We start from the raw sequence: 19,024 nt of genomic DNA on the forward strand, positions 1-19,024 counted from the left end.
TCTTGAGAGGAGAGGTTGATTCATCAATCAAAGTGCATGGAAGACAAAACAAAGAAAGGAAAAAATTGAAAATCTGAAAGAAAAAATTAAAAATGAGGAAGATAAAATGAAGATGATGCTGGAAGAGAAAATAACAGAAAATAAAGTAAAAATGCTACAGCACCAGGTGAATATTCTACTTACACAGGAAATAGCGGAAAATATAGAAATCACCAAACAATATTATTTCGAAAATGCTAACAAACCCACTAGATGGCTGGCCTATAAACTAGAGAAAGAGAGGGAAAAAGATTAATTATATTACTGAAAAATGACAGAAATGAAATAAAATATTCCCCATCTGACCTAAAAAAATAGTGGAAAATTGTCATAACACTTTATACCAACAGGAAACCCAGGATAAACAACAAATAGAAAATTTTAAATGACCCTATTTCTCCATGTGAAATATTAGAAGCAATTAAAAAACAGAAAAAGAAAAAATCTCAAGGCCTGGATGGATTACCAGCAGAAGTATACCAAGAATTTGAGGAACAGATATTTACTCCATTAAAAAAATTATTACATAATATAATTAAAGAAGAAAAGACCCTGGACTCTTGGAACGATGCTCTTATCACACTAATTCATAAACCAAAAACAGATGATAAAGAAATAAAAAATTACCACCCTGTCTCACTGTTGAATGCCAATTACAAAATCTTTGCGAATATATTAGCCTCTTGACTAAAAAGAGTTCTACTACAAACAATTCATCAAGATCAAGAAGGATTCCTCCCGAAAAGACAGATTAAAAATAATATAAGAACTATTATTAATGTCTTAGAATACTAGGAAAAGCACTCAGAAAAACAACTAGCATTAGTATTCCTAGATGCGGAGTCTCCTGGGAATTTATGAGCCAAAAATTGAAAACTTGGGACTGTGGGCCAAGTTTTTTCTCTATTATAACAGCTATATATAAGAAACAACAGGAAAAAGTTATGATCAATGGAGACATGACCGAGAGCATAGAAATACAAAAGGGGACAAGACAAGGATGCCCTCTATCACCGCTATTATTTATTTTTATTTTAGAGAAATTGAATGATATGGTGAGAAACAACGAACAGATAACAGGACTGAAAATAAAAAGGGAGGTGTTTAAGCTACAGGCATTTGTTGATGATTTAGTCTTCATTCTAGAAGATCCCTTACCATCTATCACATTACTGTTAGTCACAATTCAAAAATATGGGGAAGTTGCGGGACTTAAAATAAATAAGAAAACAAAAATATTAACTAAAAATTGCCCCAAGGAGGTACAACAGGAGATTCACAATATTTCTAAAATAGAGATTGCAAATAAAGTGGAGTACCTAGGTATAACAATGACAAATAGGAACAACGCACTAATAGATAACAATTATAAGAAGCTCATAGAAGAAGTTAAAAAAGATCTTTTGAAATGGAAAGATATTCAGCTCTCATTCATGGGAAGAATAGCTTCTTGAATATATTGAAAAATGAATATATTACCCCGCTTTCTATTTCTAGCCCAAAATATGCCTATTTTAAAGAAAAAGCAAATATTCACAGAGATGGATAAGATTACTAGACAGTACATATGGCCCCCTAAAAAGGCAAGAATCAAATGGAAACTATTACAAGATAAAAAAGAAAGAGGCGGAATTGCTTTACCTAATTGGGATTTGTACTACCAGGCTGCAGCTGCAGTGTGGATCAAAGATTGGATTAAGCTAGAAGATACAAGAACATTAAATTTGGAAGGTCACGATCTTAGTATGGGTTGGCACACATACGTATGGTACAACAAAGAAAAAATTCACTCTAGTTTCCACCAGCACATCATGAGAAGTGCTCTAATTAAGTGTTGGCAAAATCTAAAGGAAAATTACTACTCGAAAACTCCTAGATTGGTTTCCCCATTGGAAGCATTTATTAAACCCACCCTTTTAACTGAAAATAAGAAAGAGACTTAAGATAAACTACTACTAGGTAAAAACAGTAACCTAAAGAGTGTTGATGAGCTACAATCACAAACCTGGTGGGAAAATACACAACTAAAATCTGTATACAGCAAAGACAGAAACATAGGCTTCTATGTATCCAACAAGGAATTAGACAAAATATGGTTATCAACCAGCGATAAGCTGATTCAAAAGATATACAGATTACTCCTGGAGAACTATATGCAGGACGAGGTTGTGAAACCTTGTATGGTAGTGGATGCAGGATCTGGGTTATAGTATAGATATTGACAAGTAGGCTAAAATATGGAAACAAATGAGATTCCTTAAATCAATATCACTCAAAGAAAATATATATAAGATGTTTCACAGGTGGAACTGGGCTCCAGATAGGATTGCTAAATGTACAAAACGATCTCTAAAAACTGTTGGAAGTGTAAAAATAACACAGGATCTTTTTTTATATGTGGTGGAAATGTGAAAAAATACAAAAATTTTGGAGAATGATGAAAAAAATTATATTAGATATCTTAAATGTTGATCTCAGTTTACTACCAGAAATATATCTATTAAATATTATTCCAGATTGTTGATATCTGTTAACTTATATCCTAACTTCATCAAGAATATTACTTGCTCGATACTGGAAAAATGAAAAGTTGCCTTCTAGACAAGAAATTGCTTGGAAACTGCTAGAAACTGCAGAAATTGATAAAATGACCATGTTAATACAGGGAAAATATGAAACTTTATTTCAAAAAAGATGGACAAAAGTGTACAAATGGTGAGAAAATAATACAATGTAAAAAGACTCCACAAAGATAAGGAGATTTTTCAACAAACGGTTGTAAAGTATGGAAAAATGTATAAAGTATTTAAAAAAGAAAAGAAAAAAAAGGCCCTTTTGAATTCTTCTACACCACAGACTAACATGAGCCCTCTATTATTTTCTCTGCTATGGATGCCCCCAATATTACATTTTAAAAACACACATCTCTTAAGATGCATGTAAACCTCACCTCACTCAACAAGTCACATACATGTCTGTTTCATTGCACAGATGTGCATTTAGTAAAAAACTGAAAGTTGATTGCACAACTGTCACAGTGATGTACACTGTGAATCTGTTCTTTGTTTTCATTTATCTTAATAGGCACAACTTGGGACTCACCAGGCCAAAGGCAGCAATATTGTGGCTTTACAGATGTCTGGCAATCTTAAGCAAGAAGCAAACATGTATTTTCATTCAGCTCTTATAAAGACATCAAGCCTTGTCACACCTTGTTGATGATCCCAGTGTGAAAGAGAAAGGTGAGGAAATTCAGGTAGACCAAATGCGTCATTCAGTGCTGCCTGTTTTCAATGTAACATCAGCAAAACTGAGCTTCAGGCAAAGTGAATCAAAGAGTTGCAGACCTGGAGGACCACAGCGAAGTGTTAGCCCTCTTGCCCTATGTAAATATGGCTACCATAGAAAGCTGAAACTTTAAAAATAGCTATATCATTCAGGCTACTGGGGTCCCCCCGGCACTTGTCTGCATGCAACTGGCATATTACATATATTGCATCACTAAATGGATAGATTGACCCCCCCTTGCTGTTACATTCCCCCCCCTCTGAAACGTTAGAGGAATCATCCATGTGATGAGCAGCTGTGCACTGACAGGCTTTCCACACTGAGGCAGCCACCATGGGGGACCATTTAAAGTGACCGTCATGTGGCAGCTGCATCATGTGCTCTGCAAGAGTTTGTCCTCCTGTAGACATTTTGGCCTGCATCCTGCTTTATAGATGAGCAGCAATTTTACCTAAAAAGCCCCACTTTTTGTTTACTTTCAAAGTGAATGAAAGGCTTGTGGCTTACCACGCAACACCAGAGAAGAGCCATCACAGCAATGGGAGAAAGTGGGAGTCACATGAGCAGAGTCAACTGGGTCCTTCCTGCTCAAACACTGAATCTCCTATCAACTGTAAGAGTGATTAGCTGCAAAGGATCCACATAACTCTGGGTTTATAAACATTACTGCAGCATCGGGCTTCCAGTTCGGCTTCCACGAATGGCGGATGCATCCTCGGGGTGCTCCCGAGGGCGTCTCGCCCGCCCGTGGCCGAGGGGGGGATCCGCGCAAGCGGAGACCCAGACAAGCCCCAAAAGGGGCTCCGACTCGGGGCGCGCGAGGGGAAAAGCCTCTTTTTCGACCGGAAGGTCAGAAATTGAGGCTCCCCTCATGCCCTAATGAAGCTCGCCGCGTTCGCGGCCCCGCACGGGGCTTAGCGGAGCCGCCAGACGCCACCTGAGTGATGAAGCGATAAATCAATGAACTGAAAAGGAGCGGCTGAAACTGTGAGTTGTCAATCGATTTAATGAAAAGAAGCTAAGCGTGTTCCCCCCCCCCTTCAGCGAAAGAGGAGATACTCCGGTACTCCCGTTTAAAAGAGATTTTAAAGGAGAAAGGGGGGGGAGACTGAAAGCCGAGGAAGGTGGTGTCACCGGGCGATTGATTTGCCGAAAGAAAATGATGATGATTTATCTTCTAAGTGCACCCTGTGAACTTTATTCAATGTAAACAAAATGAAAAAGATGTCGGAGCTGAAATAACTGCGCAACAAGAGGGGTGGATCTTCCGGTTTGAATGACTGTCTCTTGCGGGCTAGTTCCTGAAAAGCGTAAGCAGTGATGAAAAAGGAAAATGCCCTTAAAGCGGAGATGTGGATAGATGACCTAGCTATGAGAACGACAGCGTTTATTTTAAAGTCGAATGACAAAAAAAAAAATGGGCCTTAGAAAGCATTACTAACAACAAAGCTAGTGGAGATGATGGTATCCCAGCTGAGCTATTCAAAGTCTTAAAAGATGATGCTGTTAAAGTGCTGCACTCAATTTGCTAGCAAATTTGGAAAATGCAACAGTGGGACACTACTAATTCCTTATTTTTAACATTCTTTTTTTTTCTGTAACTGAGAAGATGAAAGACAATTGACACCACAATGAAGCCAAAGAAGAATTTTTTTTTACTAACCTTAACAGACTAACAAACTAATGGAAACATCACTCGACCTTTTCTTTACCCCGCTATATACCCTCCCCCCTTTCTAATATAAAAAGCAATAAAGTTCTCTCTTTTTTAGGAGAGTTTATAAACGAAAAAAAAGAACATTACTGCAGCATCATCTGTTGTGCTCAGTACATGAAGATTTACCGGCTGTGTTGAGAGAGATCTGGCTGGTCATAAGGCTATAACAGCAGAAAGAAAGTGGAAAACAGGAGCTCATCCATGAGCCCTGATTACTGCCTGGCATGCTATCATATATTCCATTTTGGAAGGTTTCCATATATATTTCCCATAACTGGAAATTATAGAACAAAGTTTGAGTCCAGTAGCACCTTTAAGACCAACATTATCTGAGGAAGTGTGCTTGCACATGAAAGCTCACACCTTGAATAAAACTTTGTTGGTCTCAAAGGTGCCACTGGACTCAAACTTTGTTCTACAGCTTTAGACCAACACGGCTGCCCACCTGAAAATTATAGACCATTTCATTGCCGTGGGCAATCTGCAGTCCAGAACTGGTAAGGGCACCTCACTTGGTCTCCATTGGTCATTCACATGCATTGGTTTTCAGTGACTATTTCCCTTGATCACCTGGGCTTTACAAAATAGAAATGTAATCTAATCTTGTTTTGGGTTTTTTTTTTAAAGAGCCTTACCCTTTGAAGACAAAATAAAGAACAGGAAAGGCTGCAGGAAAGTGAAATTAATTTCTGCCTCTAGCGTAAATTACATCGTCTAGACATTAAGAAGAGACTATTTGAACTATCCTCTGGCATATCTCTTTAGGTCCAGAAGACACAAATCAGCCAGACAGATCACTAGGCTGCTGGTATCCAAGGTTCATGCAGGTTCAGACAAGGTACAGCTTGGAAACACATTATTTAAACTAGGGAACTATATGTATTCAAGATGGGAGATAACAGCTACTGGGGCCTTGCAGTGTTTTGTCAGTACAGCTGTGCTGATACAAGAGGGAGGGAGATGCCAATTTTGCTCCTTTCTCTCTCCTCAATGCAGTCACCAACCTGCCATTATTCCATGCAAGGCCTGCATCCCTGGGAATAAAATTTCCCAGGGGTGGAAAGGACAGCTGGGGGAGGGGATGTAGGAAAGATCCCCTATCCTTCCCACCACAGATCACTGGATCCTACCTGTGTGGAGAGGAGATACAGCTTTATGCAACAGAAGTTCAAATTTGAACAATTCTGTGAGAAAAGGGGCCACATCTGTACTGCATATTTGTGCCAGTTTTTAAGCTAGTTTAGCTGCCAGAGTTGCATTCAAATAACCATGGTAATTGTTGTTTTCTGAAGGTACTATCAATTTTTAAACAAATTCAAGTCCAGGGCCACCTTTAAGACCAACAAAGTTTTATACAAGGTATAAGTTTTCGTGTGCACGCACACTTCTTCACACAAAAACTTATATCTTGGGGGGGGGGGAATTGTTGGTTTTAAAGTTGCCACTGGACTTGAATTTTGTTCTGTTGCTTCAAACCAACACAGCTATGCACCTGAAACAATTTTTAAGTCCCTTTGTATACAGATATTTTTCCAGGAAATCCAAATAGTGCAGCTGGTATAGATAGTGAAACTGGTATAGATTTCTGGGATAGACATTACCAAGGACTTGAAGGGACAACCATTTCAGGATGCCTGCTCCTACACAAGAACACAAGTAGCATGGTGACGTTCACAGATCTCTGTCTATATAAGGCAAATTGTGCTCATGCACTGCTCAAATTCAGATCACGACCATGTGGGGAAAGGGGGGAGGTTTAACCTTTCAGGGAGTAATCCTAGGCAAGTCTACTCAGAAGTAAGTTTTATTTTATACAATGGGGCTTACTCCCAGGAAAGTGTCCTTAGAATTGCAACCTCAATTCCCATTCAGTTCTGCTGTTCAAAACCAAGCATGGCGTGCTGATAATGATATTAGATTTTAAAGGGGAAACAGCAGGTCCTTACTAAAATCTCCCCCCCCCAAAAAAAAATACTAATAAGAGATGATAAACTTTTCCATTTAACAGAACCTCCTTTCCCCTTTTTTCATGGCCCTGATCCAAACTGGGGCTATGTGCATTGCCTTTTACATATGAATGGAGATATATGATCTTCATCCCCTCTGTTTGTGCCCTAAAACTTTCTAACAATTTCCATATGATACTAAAGAGCCATGCCATGCCTTGGCATTGATCTGTGTATGACTGCACCCTCCAAAGGATAATTGAATCATTTCTGTAATTTAACTAGGAAGAAACCTACTAGCTAGATACTGGCTAGTAATTTGGGACCACATTGTATAAGTAACTTGCAGAATACATTTTAACATCAGTCAGGGAGCTAATCCTCCTTGGCTGTATACTTGCCAAGGTGTTTATATCAATAACATTCTCCCATTAAGTGCCTTATTTTGTTAAAGGGCTTAATTATCTATTTAGAGAATAGTAGCAACAGCTTGGTGTATACCTGATATAAACATTTTATATCTTGGATAAACATTGCTGCAGCAGAATCCATTCAAAAATGCTGCAGCAAACATAAGGTAGAACAGGCAAATAAGACAGTATTTGCAGTATCACTTTTCAGATTTTTATATGCTCAGGAACTTCATAATAAAGCCTAGGTTTTTTCAGTAGCAAAAGAGTAAGGATCTTGCATTTGCCCCAATACTATAGAAAATAGGTTTTCAAAGTATATATGCATTCCATAAATAACTCTTTTAGGGATAAAATACCTCTTTTAGGGATGTGCTTTTGGGTATTTGCAGTCTGAATATATACATGAAAAATACCTTATTATTTTTCTGGTATATTCAGGTATCCAGCTCAGTATTTGGGATTCTCAGGAATACCAGTATCCACATCCCATTCTACATCCTCATTCTACCGGTTTCCTGGGCAATGGGAGAGAGAGAGATGACGGATGCACCTCTGCCAGGCAGGGGTGGGGCACTAGAACTGCCTGGGTTTAAAAGGCTTCTGCTGTTCACTGGCTTGTGCTGTGTTTAGAATTGCTCTTGCTTTAGAATTTTTTACTGCATTGAGTTTTAATTTTAAAGGGTTTGTGCACTGGGGGCATTTCAAGTTCTGTTTTAAAAATATTATCTTTGGGCATTCTTCTGGTTCTGGTTTTATAGTTGTTTTATCATTGTTTTTAAGATCTTTCTGTGTTATTTGGAGGGGTTCATGGTATTTTAGGATGTTCCTGAAAGTTTTGAAAAATATAATTGTTTCAATGTTAATTTCAGGTGAGGGTTTAGCTATCTTAAAACTGCTGGTGCAGAGGCTGTAAGAGGGCATCAGGTCCTGCATGGAACTTCTTACCAAACCAAATGTCTACATTAGGGATGGGCACAAACCACAAAAATGTGGTTCTGTTCGTGGGCAAACCACAAACCCAGTCAGCTCACATACAAACTGATCCAGGTTTGTGAGGTTCGTGCCTGCAACTACTGAGCCACGGGGGCAGCCTGCTTCCATAGCTCAGTTGTTTCAGAATCTAAACAGCCGAGCCATGGAAGCAGGCTGCTCCTATGACTCAGCTGTTTAAACAGGCTTTCTTCAGTAGCTAGCCCCAGGGCTAGCTTTAAACAGCTGAGCTGAAGGATCAGGTTCATCAGTTTTGAGCCCAAAACAGCTGAACCATGGGAGCAGGCTGCCACATGGCTCAGTTGTTTTGGCAGCTTTTTTAGGGAGGAGAAAGCAGGGATTTAAAACCCTGCTTTTCACTCCCCACAAGCCCAGGAACTGAGCACAAGGGGCATGCCATCTCCAGGAGAGGGGAACTTGAGTTCACGAACAACAAACCAGTCAAAATTCATCATGAACAAAGGTTCATGAACCAGTTCATGCCCATCCCTAGTCTACATGTTAGCAACATGTGACTGCACATCAAGGGCAGCCTCACCAAGCCTGCTGGCCAGCTCATTCACTGGACAGACAAACTTTCTCTTTGAGTGCAGTGTTTACAGGCCACAAGGGGCATGCTGCCTTGAGGAGAAGGGAAGGAGGAGAAAAGCAGCTCAGCTTTTCCTTCTGGGCAGGAGCCCCTGTGGCCACTTCTAAGATGCCCATGGTGATATGTAGAGCTATCACATTCAGGGCCAAGCCTGGCACTGTTATTCTACCCAATGTTTCCAGGATACTCAAATACAGTAACAATAGGCACAACAATGGGCACAGAGACAAGATCTACAAACCAATCCAGAGATCAAAGGTCCAGTCCAAGAGTCAGGGTAAGGAGGGTCAAGGATTCAAGAGTCCAGTTCCAGGGCTTGGGAACAGATGCAAGATACAGGGTCTGGGTCCCAGGCTGTAGGAGCAAGTATGGGTTACTAGAGACAAGGTACAAAGCAGCAAATCAGGTTAGAGCTCTGTTTGCTAACCAAGTCAGCCTACAGATGGGTGGCAAGCAAAACTCCTTCCCACCAAGCGTTATTCAGTGTGTTCCTTTTATCTGCCTCCTTTGCTGACTCATTCCCAAGGCCCAGGTGTTGCTCCTTACAGTTGCATTCACCTTCCTACAGGTGTAAGTCTTTTTCTGTTTCCGTATCAGCCTGTCAGTCCTGGTCCTGTAAAGACTCAGATCCAGGAATTAACACTGATCATTGCTGAGCAATCAGATGAGCACTGCATCTTCTCTCTAGAGCTATCAAGTATCCTCTCCTCCTTTTATACTCTGCTGGTTTGGAAGAGGCTGGCAGAGCTGGGGATGCTGGCCTCTGTGATGTCCTCCTGGAAGACTGAGCACACTGGCTGTGACTGGAAAGCTTTCTCACATCCTAATGCTTCCCCGGTTGGGTCTGCTGCTGGACCCAGCTGCTTAGGTGGGGATTCCATCAGTGCAGGGCCCGATTCTTCTGATTCCTCCTCCAAGGGGGAGGTGGCAACTGGCTGGCCCATGACAAGAGCTTTGGGAATATAGGCTGCTGAGTGGAGAAATGCAACTATTTAATTTGCATGTTGGGATGAGTGTATGTATCTAGGAATGTATGTAGCTAATTTGCTCACTGTAACCCTGAAAGCCTGTGGGGCATGAGGCCTGGTCATTTTTTTAACTTGGAGAAGAAGAGCAAGTAGGGTTCCCAAGTACCTACCTACGATCCAGCGGGGGACACATGCTTCCCCACCGGAAGATTCTTGCTTGGAACACAGGCGCTGCACTATTCCGTCGCCCAGACGTGACTAAGGCACGTAGCTGGGCGACATTCTGGTAATGGGACTGGAAACTCAGTGGTACCATCGAGTTTCCAGTCCCATTGCTAGAGCGTTGCCTGGCTACGTGCCTATGTCACATCTGGGAGATGGAATAGTGCAGCGCCTGTGTTTTCCCCGTGGGAATGGTCCCGTGAAGAACTATACATCCCCTGCCAAATTAAGGTAAGTACTTGGGAGCCCTGAGAGCAAGAGGAAAGCTTTTTGGAAGCCATTGTGCTTGTTCCAAGTGACTGCTTTGTTGCTGAAAGGCCTGAGCTGAAAAAGCAGTTGGCAGGAACTACAAGTAGGCCCCTTTAGATTCCTATTCAGGATTTTGCTGCTGAACTGATTTCTTTGGTGTGGGTCCTCCCTCCTTTTCTTTCTTTGCTGAAATCACTTACATGAGAGGAGGTTGGCCCCCAGACCATCTCTTCATATTCAAGCTGACTTCCTCCTATGAGGGCCTTCCCTCTTAGCCTCTGTTGGATTGGAGAAACAGTGGCTGGGCCAGATTATGCTAGAAAAAAGCACTTCCAGATTATGGGCCAGATTATGCAAGAAAAAAGCCAATGGGCTACAAGACGTCCAGAGCCACTTTCTGTCAAACCTGATTTTGCCAGAGGACAGTACTTTCAAAGCCCAGGGCATTAGTGGAGAACTGTACTCTTCACTCAGAGTCTTCAGACTTGGACCTTTGGTTTGGGAAGGGAAAGGAGTTTTGGGGGGTGGGGAATGCCAAACCCAATAGTGCAAATTCTATTTACCTCAGTTACAATGAATACTGTTGTTTTGCTTTAACCAAGGTGTGTGAGTGGAAGGGGGAGGACTTTAAAAATGAAGACTCTGGATCTTGAGCTCTCCCTTAATTCCAACACCCAAGTTACATTTGCATCCCTTTGGGCAGGCAGTCCGAACCAGTGGGAATGTGGGCCACATGATCCAGGCTTTAGAAGACAAAATGGTGAGCCTATAAATTGCGTGCCACTGAGCCACTGAGCCACCAGGCTCAAAAAGAGAACATCTGGCTGGACTTCTCTCTTGTGGCTCAGAGGTTCTTCCCATGCTCATCAATAAGCATGCAGAGTGGGTGCTTTCACACACACTAAATAACACACTTTCAATCCACTTTGCAACTGGATTTTACTGTGTGAAATGGCAAAATCCACTTGCAAATGGTTGCTGAAGTGGATCAGAACTGCATTACCCCAATGGGTGACACTGTCATCTCACACTGCTCCCATCTGCTCCCCTGCATGTTTGAGCATTTGGTCTTCCTGAAGGGCAACTTGTTGGTCTTCAACTACCCAGCCCTGAACTCTGAAAGTGAGTGAAGTGAGCACATGCTTGTGCCTGCATCTTTTCAATCCGTGATGAGGAGTTGAGGGGAAATGCTTTCCCCAATACTTGAAAATTAAAAACTCAAAAGTAGAAAGAAAAGGCAGGGAAGTTATCCAATTTGATTGGCACTATATAAATCCAAATTCCAAATTATGTTTTGAAAGAAACTTTTTGAAAACCCTCAGCTAAACCCTACTTACTGTGTGGCACCAGGGCATGTTGGTGGGGCTCAGCACTTCACAACCAGGGCCGGCTCGAGGTGCTTCTGCGCCCTAGGAAGGCTCAGATGCCAACCTCCCAGTGGGGCCTGGAGACCCTTTTACTGCCGCCACCTCCTCCCCCCGGGGGGAGGGGAGGGCGGGTGAGCTGCGGCATGGGTCTGGCTCAGGGGCGGGCAGCACGGAGGGGCGGCCCCACAGAGCCTGGAGCACAGATGAGAGAGCCGGAGGGAGCGAGCGAGAGATGAGCCGGGCATCCTGCGCTGTCAGCAGCAGCAGACCCCCGGCGCGGGCGGAGACGCAGATTTCCAGGCCGCGGGGGGGGAGATCGGTGGGCTTCCCACGTGGCCCCCGGCCCCAGGCAGCCCAGAGGGAGGGAGGCCGAACGGGGGTGGGGGAGCTGCCCCAGACAGCCGGCGCTGCCACGCTGGGGCGGGCGGGGACTTCTTCTCCGGCACCCAAAGCAGGTGAGCCTCCCCGCAGACTTCTGCTGGGCCTGGCGAAGCGCTGTGTGGGGGGGTTGGAAAGAAGCGCGGCCACGTCTCCCTCTCCAGACCAGCGGCCACTCTCAGGTTTGGTGCACCACCTGTGGAATCGGTATTCCAGGCCGGAAAGATGCATGCAGAGGCTGCAGGGGCCGCTTCCCACCGAGGCGGGTCGCCAGCTGCTTCGAGCTGCTGCGGAGCGTCGGGGAGGTGCGCAGTCCGCAGCCGGGGGTCTTCTGCTGGCGGGCCTGGCCTTCGAGGTGCCCTTGGGGGCCGGGGAGGGGGCGTCTCTCTGCTTCTCCCCCCCCCAGCGGAGGGCATTGAAGGGTGTCGCCACAAGAGCAGGGCCCCTCCCCCCATGGCACCCTCTGCCTACTCGCCGCCTTCCTTCCTTCCTCCCTTCCCTGCTTCCCTCCATCACCGCAGAAAGAGAGAGCGCGAGAGAGAGGGGTGGGTGCCCGGTTAGGGGGTGGCGGCAGAGGGTGGGGGGCGGGGAGCAGTTTGGCACCCCTGAGGGCTGGCGCGCCCTAGGCGAACACCTAGTTTGCCTAGCGGGCAAGCTGGCCCTGCTCACAACATAATTCCACACAGAAAATAAATGGATAAGTAAAAACGTGGTGCCAAGATATTGCTTTTGCTACTCTCATAAAGAAACTCCCCCCCCCAATATCATTGGAACAAGAGATGTTAGGAAAGTAAATAAGTATGTCAACTAAAACAAGCAAAACCCACAGAAAGCATCTAAAATGAACCCCTTGCATGCTGTATTGATGCTGTGTTTCTTTTTTTACAGGATTCGGAGGGAACAGGGGTGCCAGGGATGAATGGTAGCTCTGGCTCCCAAGGCTCGTCCTGCAAGCCAGTGAAGTTGGAAGCTGCAGATTGCAGAGAGAGAACTCAGGTGTCCAAAAACCCCTCCCTCTTGCTTCCTGAGACCTTCCTTGGGGAAGTGACATTAGTGTGTTCCTGTGTCAGTGTTTTGACAGATGCGGCTGTCTTGGTACTGGCTTCCCAACTTGGTTCGCCTTGGATACTCTGCTTTGACAAGGGTTGCATTGTGCTTGCTGCATTGGCTGGTGTTCTGCTGAGGTTCTCTGGTTTTACTTGGTTCTGTTAGAGTTGTCAGTTCTGTTTGCATTTGGAGGCTTTTGGCCGGTGGCTGTTCTTGTGTGTTTGGATATTGGCTTCTTTGTCCTGGAGGAAGCATGGATTCTCTGCCCATAGGAAACAAAGGAGACAAGACAGCTGGAGGTACCCTGTTTAGGGGTCCTTGATTCAATTGTGTTGGAATTGGTAGGGGGTTGTTTAGGGGACAGGCAGGACTAGATTTTCCACAATTTTGGTGTAATTTGGTTGAAAAATAGCAAGCCCCCTAGAAAGTGTCCTCCTATAGAGAAGAATAGACCTGAAAAATTTCACAATCCCCTCCCCCAACCCCAAATCAGAATTCCAAAATGATATGGAGAGACCCAAGTACCCCAGAACACTTATATGGAACCTGTTCCTGAAATCTGATTCCAAATAATAGCAAGGTTGTTTTTTTTAAATGCACCCACCCCCCTCCTCTAGTCTTTATACATCATGGAGTACACAGGTTGGGTCCAGGGTTCTCACTGTGTATCCTGCTCAACAGATGTGAGTTGTGGCTTTTCAGCTTGCCTATTCAAATAGTGACCATAGTGTGCACAGAGAAATAGATCTGTTCTTTCTTCCCCACACCATTTTCATGATATAAAATGTTCTGAGGGGGTACTATTTGGCCTGATGGGAAAACCCACAAATGTATAGGTAAGGGTAAAGGTTCCCTTGCTCGAAAGCCAGTCGAGTCCGACTCTAGGGTTGCGGTGCTCATCTCTATTTCAAAGCCGAAGAGCCAGCGCTGTCCGAAGACGTTTCCGTGGTCATGTGGCCGGCATGACTAAATACCAAGGCGCACAGAACGCTGTTACCTTCCCACCGAAGCGGTACCTATTTATCTACTTGCAATTTCTTGCTTTCGAACTGCTAGGTTGGCAGGAGCTGGAACTAGAGACGGGAGCTCACTCCGTCATGCGGCAACTCAGGTCTCGAACTGCTGAACTACCGACCTTCCACAGCCTGCATGGAGCCATTTCAGGAGTGGGTGGGAGAGGCTGAAGTCCCTTATCTATGCACACCATTAGTCACAATCTCAATGTGCAAACGGAGGCAACTTTTACACAGGACGCAGAGTAAGGATCCCAGCCCTAACCTGTGTACTCCATAATGTGTAAAGAGGCCACTTGAATGCATACAGAAGTAACAAAAAGATCCTTAGCCATTTACTGCTGAATTTTAATAGTTTACATACACTGATCTTAAGCACACCCATGGAATTGTCATTGAAACCAGTGAGATTTATAACAAACCGTTTCTTTAGAACTGGAATAACAACCATCTAGAGTTGCCATTTTCCCACTGCTGGTGGGAAAGGGACTGAGGGAGCAAAATGGAAATCTTTTGATGCCACAACATCGCCTCTGGCAATGTGGCTAGAAGTGACATCACTGCATCACAGGACATTCTAGGATTCACTCAAAATTCTATGGTTTGTTTTTGGGTCAATCCTAGAGCACCCCACAATACAGCAATGTCACTTCCAGAAATGACATCATGGAAGTGATGTTGTTGCCTTGGAAGATTGCCATTACAGTAAGTCTCACCCCTGGCAGGGGTCACCAGCTGGCTAGCAACCTACAGTCATCACAGTGTGTTAGAACACACCAGTCCAAAAGTATAGCATGCCACTTCCAAGTCACCTTGAATTTGGTACGCTGCACTCAGTTTGCTCATTTGCAAAGAAGTGCCAATTCAGCACTTAAAATTGCAGTGATGCATCTGATGAGGCTTGTAAACCCCTAAAACAGATAGATCAATACATTCAGAAACTTAAAACACTTTTTGATTTATTCCTTTCTTAATAGATTTGCTCCACATATATCAAACTGCAGGAGAGAAATGGCTCAATACCCATTGTTATTAGAGACACAGTCAATCTTATCTCCACAACAACAGGTAGCCCATTAGACACAGACCTGCCAGCTGCTGCTGCTCTGTTACAGCACCAACCTTTTTTTTAATTACAGGCTGGAGTTTATCATCTTTGCTGTATGTTTTACAGCAGCGAAGCCCAATTCACTTTACACACCAAGTTGCTTCTCTCCCATTCCGAGGTTCTGAGCAGCAATGACAAATGGCTATGCACAGAGTTAAACAAGCAGAATAACAAACTACTCCTGTGGCAAACACTCAGCTGCACACCAACAGGAACATGCAAGAATGAACTGCTAAAGAATGCCCCAAGTAAGAGTCCTGCAAATCTTGTCTGAAATACCAGACAATCTCAGATTTCCATGGAATAGCATTTGAGTGAATAAAATAAAATATAAAATAAGATAAAAAAATAGCATTTGAGTGACAAAAATAAAAGCTCATAGCCTCATAAAGACAAAGTCCTGGGTTGGAGAGGGGACAGTGGCTCATGCACTTTCTTGGGTTCTCAGTAGTTGGGATCTGAAAATCTGAAGCACTGCCTTCCCCCAGAAATGGCTACCTAGACTGTTATGTATTGGGATTGAATCATCCCTGACTGAATCACCCTAGAGACTGGCTGAGCTTGGAGCACAAGAACAATAGCCGACCAGGACTCTGGAATAAACCAATCAAGTAGTAATGTTTTGTAAATAGCCTATCACAGGGAGTGGGTGGGTGTGGGGTGGGGTGTTTTGCATGCATATAAGTAGGGCTCCAGCCCTGCTAGAGTTGTCTTAGAGTTAAGCTGAAATCACTAATAAACTATGAGCTGATACGCATCCCGAACCCAGTATATTTCATAGACACAAAGATCTTCTGTGGAGGTCCTTTGCTTTGTGCTTCGACCTTCAGATCTCCAGTGGATAGACAACAGAAGGGGCATCTTCAGCAGTGGCGCTGTGAACATGGAATACGCAGCTGAAGAAGGTTATTGTTGCCTGTCTTTGCCTGTGGTTTGCTAACTGGGGAACCCTTCCCTCCTTTTGCCATGCCTTTGGAGTTTAACATTTGTCTTCTCACTATTATTACTGAATGAATGATTGATTTATAATGCTGTCAGGTTTTGGTTTTTAAAAAAATCAATATAGCTGTGCTTTTGGTTCTTTTAATCTGCTGATTTTTCCCCAATCTTTTTATTCATTGTTCTTGCATTATATTGATTTGAGGCATTGAAGAGTGGGCTAAAAATTGTTAATAAATACATCACTGAATTAAATGATGGTGCGCAGGCCACTTTCACTTTAGTTCCCCTATCTGTAAAATAGGAGGAAGGCATCATAACCTATGTTACATGAGGAATGAAGAAAGAATAACAGAACTATGAAGCAGTTGTTGCCACAGTTAAACGTATTAAGACAGCAGTGCTACTAAGATTTTAATGCCATGTTAAGGCATTTTTGTTCTCCAGACTTTTTAAAATACTGCTGGTTTTGGTATTTGGCTGGGCTTATCTGGTTTTGCACACATGCAGGTTCTTTCTTTGGATTGTGTTACATTATTTCACTTGTTGTATACCAGCCGTGGCAGGTAATACATTTTAATAAACAAATATATTGTTTTTGTTATTATTCACCACAGACTTAAGGAATATTTACCTTCTAATCAACTAGTGCTTGCTCCTGAAAAGTGAAGGCTGCACATTTTAAAATATCATACCATATTTTATATGATGGCATATTTGGGGTGGGGGAATCTACTAAAGGTAGGCTGAAACCTTCACTAATGCATAAGACACATTTTCCTCCCCTGCATGCACAAGAAGGCATCTGCCAGCCCAGCCCAATCATTCACATCCAGTTGCATCATTGATCAAGTGCATCTGATAAAAGACCACTAGAACACAGCCCTCATTCATCTTTTTGGCAGACTGTTATCTGAGGCATTTTGCAGTTGCTGAAGAAGCAGCTTGGGTGTGGCAAGTCCACATAAAAATCCCACCCCAAATTCAAATTGGTCTCCCTGATAAGCTGCCAGTCTGTGAATGTGTTGCATTTTGCTCAAAACTTCTTAGCTTGCCATTTCTTTGAGTGTCCTTTTTCTTTTTCTTTTGTGTTTTGACAAACAGCAGACTGAGCTCTCATTTTTGTCTGCATTGCACCAGACTTTCCCCCCTTTCCTCTCCACCCCCCAATTAAACTGTGCAGACTGTCAGAAATCACTCAAGCCCATCCCCTCTTGCAAATCATTGGTGCCATTAAGAAATTTTAGCATGTGAACTTAATGCTACCTTGACCTGGACAGCCCACGCTAGCCTGATCTCATCAGGTCTCAAAAGCTGAGCTGGGTCAGCCCTGGTTTGTATTTGAATGAGAGACCACCAAGGAATACCAGGGTCTATGCACAGAGAAAGGCAATGGCAAACCACCTCTGAACCTCTTGCCTTGAAAACTCTGCGGGGTCCCCATAAGTCAGCATAATGCTCTTATTCCTCCCCCCCCCCCCATGTGAATTCATATTTCAAAAGTGAAACATCCTGCTGATCTTGTGAACTGGGGCCCCAAAGATCAGATTCAAGTGCATCATTGCTTGGATGGTATGATCACCTGACACCACTTTGAGATTCCTCGTTCACATTTAATTTCATCTCCCAGATGCACTGGCAGAAGGAAACAGGAAAGGGCTGATAAGCTGGTGACATGGCTTGCACTTGGAAGCACTAAGGTTGCCAGCCCCCAGGTCCAGGCGGGGGTTCCCCCACTCCTGTGGGGGGATGGCAGCACATGGGCCTGAATCCCGAGCAATGAACGCTGTTGGGAAAGGAGCCCCGCATGCACCGCAGCCCCCCCCCCTGGCAAAAAGACCCTTTAACAGGTCTGTTTGCCGGCAGAGCTGTGACTAGCGACATCTGCTCTCCCTCCCTGCTAAAAGCTTTAAAGGACCCTCCAGCTGGTTGGTGGGCCACATACTCCCCACTGGTCAGCTGAAGCCCTTTAAATCTTTTAGCAGGGAGGAAGAGGGGTGGCCATGGCTTGGGGGCACTGGGAGGCACTATTCTGTGATGGTTTCAGCCCTACCTGGAACTGGGTTTCCAAAGGTGGTGCTGGGGGACTGCTACTCTGTCCACTGAACTCTGTCCTTTGGGGCCCCACGTGGTTTCCTCTTGTCTCCCATACTTGTTAACATTTACATGAAGCTGCACGGGGAGGTCATCTGGAGATTTTGGCTGTCACCAGTATGAGGATGATACTCAGCTCCATCTCCCACATCTAGCAGATCTCAAGGATGCTGTGAACCAGTGCTGGAGGCAGTTTGGGGATATAGGAGGCTAATAAGATGAACTTTAATCCCCACAAAAGATAGGTGCTACGGGTGCAGGGAAGGACTGATGTTGGAACCGAGGTGTCTTCTGTTCTGGATGGGCCTGCACTCTCTTTAAAAGAGCAGGTTTGTAACTTAGAAGGCTGGCCTCCTTTTGGATAAGAAAGTGGCAGTGGTGGCCATGAGGGCATTCACCAAGTAAGACAACTGCAGCCTCTCCTGGGCAAAGAAAAAAATCTTGCCACTTTGATGCATGCTTGTTAACATCTATATTAGACTACTGCAATGTGCTGTATGAGGGGCTGCCTTTGAAGAGTGTCCAGAAGTTACAATTAGTACAGAAGACCGACTCCAGTGGATAGGAGTGACCACAGCACTCCAGTCTTGTTCCACCTACACTGGCACCCGATTAGCTTCCAGGTCCAATTCTAGGTGCTGGTATTGACCTTGGGAC

The sequence above is a fragment of the Gekko japonicus genome, unplaced genomic scaffold (genome assembly GCF_001447785.1).
Source record: "Gekko japonicus isolate JY-2015 unplaced genomic scaffold, Gekko_japonicus_V1.1 scaffold786, whole genome shotgun sequence".
Classification (NCBI taxonomy): domain Eukaryota; kingdom Metazoa; phylum Chordata; class Lepidosauria; order Squamata; family Gekkonidae; genus Gekko; species Gekko japonicus.